General features: G+C 32.2%; 1 long non-coding RNA gene across 1 annotated transcript; it reads left to right on the top strand.

Annotated features, from left to right (window-relative positions):
* Positions 1 to 2,450: 2,450 nt before the first annotated feature.
* LOC111884170 (uncharacterized) lies at positions 2,451 to 4,009 on the top strand. Its single transcript, XR_002847614.3, has 2 exons — positions 2,451 to 3,645; positions 3,768 to 4,009. It is a non-coding gene; the product is annotated as an uncharacterized LOC111884170 (long non-coding RNA).
* Positions 4,010 to 5,069: the final 1,060 nt, after the last annotated feature.

A 5,069-nucleotide genomic window follows, 5' to 3' on the forward strand; every position in this document is an offset into this window, starting at 1 on the left:
CCGGGTACAAGCACATATTAACTCAATATAATTTGTCTTTAATTTATAAAAATTGTTAGTCATTTGCATCAAGTATTAATGTTGGAAAATGGGAACACGTGGGCTTAGTAGCTCATTTGTTTGAGTTTGATTTGTTTTAGTTACGTTAGGTTAATTAGGCTATAATAGTAGCAGCCGTTTTTTGAGTCGAGAAACAATTCTCATTCTTCTTAACTTCTCACGTATTATAACAAAGTTATATTCTATTGATTGTTGTTGCAGTGAAGTGAATGCAAAAGGCCTGATATTCCAACACTTAGTATCAGAGCCTAGGGCTCTTTTATAAGAAGTAGAAAGGCGATTTCATATGAATCGCATGAAGTGAAGATCGGCGGCTAAAGCAGCAAAGATAGTCACCGGAAAAGAACACCGATGTGAGGAAGGTAGAACTGGTGAGAAGATTAACTAGAAACCGCCTGCGACATAGAAGCAAAAAGTGATCGCTGCCAAAAAGTGACCATTGAAGGCAAATAAAAGGAAAAGAAGGGTCCGACAAAGCAACAAAGGATTGGCTGCTTAATAATCAGATCGAAGACCGAAAAGGGGGCAAAAGAGACCGGAGATTTGCCTGAGAAAAAGACCAAAGTCTGTGACAGAAAGCATGACAGGAGGATCAAAAGAGGTTGTGGCTCAGGGTACTGTTGTACCATTTCAATGTCCTAAATTGACTGAAACTAATTATACTACTTGGTCTATTATGATTGAAACTTTTTTGAGGACATATGGGCATTAGGATGCAATAACCAAAGATGCAGTTGATGAGAAGAAGAACTATACCACTAAAGGGCATAATTTTTCAAACCCTCCCAGATAATGTTCTTTTACAGGTTGCTAAACACAAGAATGTAAAAGATGTTTGGGAATCAATCAAGGTTAGGTATATTAGAGCCGAACGGGCGCAAAAAGTAGGGCTGCAAACCTTAAGAAATGAATTGGAAATGCTTAAGATGAAGGACAATGAGTCAATTAATGACTTTTCGGGCAAAATAAGTGGTATTGTTTCCAAGTTCAAAATTCTTGGTTCAACTCTTGAAGAGGATGTGATTGAAAGGAAGTTTCTCAATTCGGTTCCAAAGAAGTACTTTCCAATTGTAGCCCCAATTGAACAATATTCTGACCTTGAAACTATGATGTTTGAAGAAGTGGTTGGAAGGGTCAAAGCCTGTGAAGCAAGGCTTCAAAGTAATGAATAAAATCAGGAAGAGCAAGGTCAAATCATGATCGCAAGTGAACCAGGGCATGGTGATAGTAGTGGACATGGAAGAGGACGTGGAAAGAACATTGAAAGAGGTGGAAGAGGCAGAGGAATAGGAAAAGGTCGAGGTGACAAGAGTGGAATTCGATGCTATGATTGTGGAGACTTTGGGCACTTTAGCTATGAGTGCACTAGGTGGGATGACAAAAGCAAAGAAGCAAACTTGATCCAAAAGGAAGAATTGGCATTGCTTTGATAGAAAACAAGTCCATATTAAGGGGTAAATGTTGGTCTTTTTAATCTTGATTGGTTTATTTAGTATTTTGGTTTTTGTTATTTAGTAAAATAAATTGAGTGGGTCATGTGGACCATGTATTAGTGCTTAAAAATGGGAACACACGGGCTTAGTAGTTCCTTTGTCTGAGTTTGATTTGTTTTAGTTCCGTTAGGTTAATTAGGCTATAAAAAGCTTTCACAATCTGAATAATAGTAGCAACCGTTTTTTGAGTCAATAAACAATTCTCCTTCTTCTTAATTTCTCACGTATTATAACAAATTTATATTCTATTGAATGTTGATGCAGTGAAGTGAATACAAAGGGCCTGATATTCCATATATATATATATATATATATATATATATATATATATATATATATATATATATATATATATCAATGGGTCATGTGGACCAAGTATTACTGTTGGAAAATAGGAACACGTAGGCTTAGTAGTTCATTTGTTTGAGTTTGATTTTTTTTAGTCCCATTAGGTTAATTAGGCTATAAAAAGCCTTCACAATCTGAATAACAGTATCAGGTATTTTTTGAGTCGATAAACAATTCTCATTCTTCTTAATTTTCTGTGTATTATAACAGAGTTATATTCTATTGATTGTTGCTACAGTCAAGTGAATAAAAAGGGCATGATATTCCAACTATATATAGAGTGTGTGTATATATATATATATATATATATATATATATACACTCTATCTTATAAAAGAAATCCTACTATTTCTAAAAATAGATTAAATATAATAATATTATTTTTTTAAGACGTCCAAATTATTAAGCTAACAGTACAAGTAATCATCAATAAAATAATATTAAATTTTAAACTTAACCCTATTTAAATTAAATTGTACAAAAATTAATACACTATGTATAAATATCCAATGCAATATATAAAAAATCTAATTTTTGGTTACCCGGTTCCTATTATCTCTAATTTACATATATCTGATTTACTTGGTCTTCCACCCATATCTCCGAAATTGAACTCCAAAATTGTTAACTTTGATTCCCTCCCACCGTATTCTTGTATGATAAATTCAAGTTATACGTCTTCCCAATCTTCTAAGTTCTCTCACCTCCTCTCTCTATGGTGTGTGATATCGACCACCCAATACATCACCGGAAATTGAAGAAGCTGCACCACCACCATTGATAACCAAAAAACCATTTTATCAGAGTCGTCAGCTATCTGTAAACTCCCTTTGTTTTTTTTTTGTTACAAGCTCATCATGTATAACAAACCCTAGACCGATGTATCTCACCACCACATGCCACTGACTTCTCTTTTCCTCCACTTTCGTCTCTCTAAAAAAGACAAAACCACGACACTACCTAACATGCCCAACGTCCTCACCACACTCACCATCTCCTTTCACTCACTCGATCGATGCACCAAGTTTGTTTTCTGATTTTACAAATTTTGGTTTTTGACATTTGTTTTCCCAAATTCGATTTTAATTTGGTAATTCGTGGTTTGTTTTCTCTCATTATAGATTATATTCGAATTTTAAATTGAAATATGAATATTTTACCCTTGATATTCTGGTTCTGAATTAACCCTCTTTTTAATTGTGTTTGTATGTTTAACATATGATCTTCATTCTTGAAATTGAAATCGGTGACTTGAAGAGGGTTCATGGCAAAAAAATCCGTTTCAAGGCTTAAATGAATCAATACACGGTATGACCCCTAAAACTATCTATTCTCCCTGTCACTCCATTCGCATTGTTTGTGGAAGAACACCTGCAAACCATGGTTTGTCTAATCCTATTTTTGTCTCTCATTCTCAAGAGATTTTCTTTTCTGTTTCTCAACCATGATTTCTCTGTTAATTTTTTTGATTATGACATTTGTGTGTTTGTACAAATGTGTAGTTTGAAGATCCAACATTCCAATTTTCACGTATAGTCCATCTTTTTTCTCTTTGTAAAATTGATCTTCGATTCTTTGCTTATATTCTCTTTTTTGGTAGCCTAATTTGACAGGTTTGAATAATTATTTCATTTATTCTCAAAGTTGAAACTTTCTTGGAAATATGGAGGCTACTGCAACCAAATTAAGACACTCATGAAAAGTAGAACATGAAGAGAAGAAGATTTTATTAAGCTTCATCAAGGTAACAACATGTAACATCACTGTCTTTGTGGTTTGTAGAGTTGGCCTTGGGCTCTTACTGAATATTTTTTGAACTATTTTTAAATGAGAAATTAGTAAACTAATAGTTTTTTCTTAAAACAGGGGATGCAGACCAACAACCATGTTGTGATATAATGCTCGAGTTAGGTGTTATGTAGATGTGTTTCTACTAACATTATAATTTTGTCAATAATATTTTGATTTTATCAATGAATTTCACATACCAGTCAAGCTATGAAAGGGAAGTTAAGAGACAAAAAAAACTAAGTGGTATTTGATTATATTTTTTTGGATCACATGTAAAAGTGTCTGGAGAATAAGTAGTATTCGAGTATTTTTCATTTTGAATTTGGAATTTTGGAGTTACCACTTAGCTTTCATTATTATTTTTAATGTTTTTGTCTTTTAAAATTAAATTATGTTTTATATTTTCAGTACTGATCTTGTGAAGTTTTGTATCTTTGTTTTATATTAATTAAAATTTGGTTTATGTTTTTATGTGCAGAAGATGTGAACTTTTGTTTTTATAGGTTCAACTTAGTCAAGTTAGCTATATTGCTCTATCTTCATATCCTTTTTTATCAATATGATATTTTTGTGCACCAAATATAACCTGTAGTTCACAATTCTATTTTCATTTATATTTTGTTACAATAGTTATTTTTAATGTGGAAGCCCATCAGACCAGTATTGTTGCTAGCACCTTCCACTATTGGACACATGTTTGTCTCTTTCTTAACTTAAAGCAAGGTTCTCTAATGAGCAAATAAGTTATTATATGTCCTTACACTTTTGAGTAATTGATTATAGAAACAGAGTACCCACAAAAGCATGTGATCGACTAATAGATAATATGTTTTTATAAGCTTGTAACATGAAGGAGACCAACAGATCCAACTTTCATGAAACATGACACAAATGTCGTTTATTGGGTATGTAATCAATTCACACTTATGGTTTTCACCACATCTATTGGATAAGAACATGTAAAATGTAAAGAAAAAGAAAAATAAGACTTGATTAGTTTGGCCAGGAAACAATAAATGAATACTATGGGAGGTTTTTGCATATAAGTAGGTTGCTATTACTGGTAAGAAAAAATAGGCATGTTGCCACTATGTGAAAAGAAACATAAGTATGTCTGTCAATGACTTCTTTTTCTACTATTATGAGAATGTAAGTTTAAATGATTTCTTTGTAAGGTATAAATGAAATTACTAACAATGTCCCTTATTATAGAATCTTACTTTCATTTCTTACGTATTACAAGCTTATACTTTAAAATATTTGAATTGCAAATAAGTGTTTATCTTTCATTTTTTTTTGTTTATCATAGCTATTTAATTTCATTTGTTCATATTACAACATTGTAATTTCAAAATTTTACCAAATTTGGTATATATT

This window comes from Lactuca sativa, chromosome 3 (assembly GCF_002870075.4).
Source record: "Lactuca sativa cultivar Salinas chromosome 3, Lsat_Salinas_v11, whole genome shotgun sequence".
In the NCBI taxonomy this organism is placed as follows: Eukaryota; Viridiplantae; Streptophyta; class Magnoliopsida; order Asterales; family Asteraceae; genus Lactuca; species Lactuca sativa.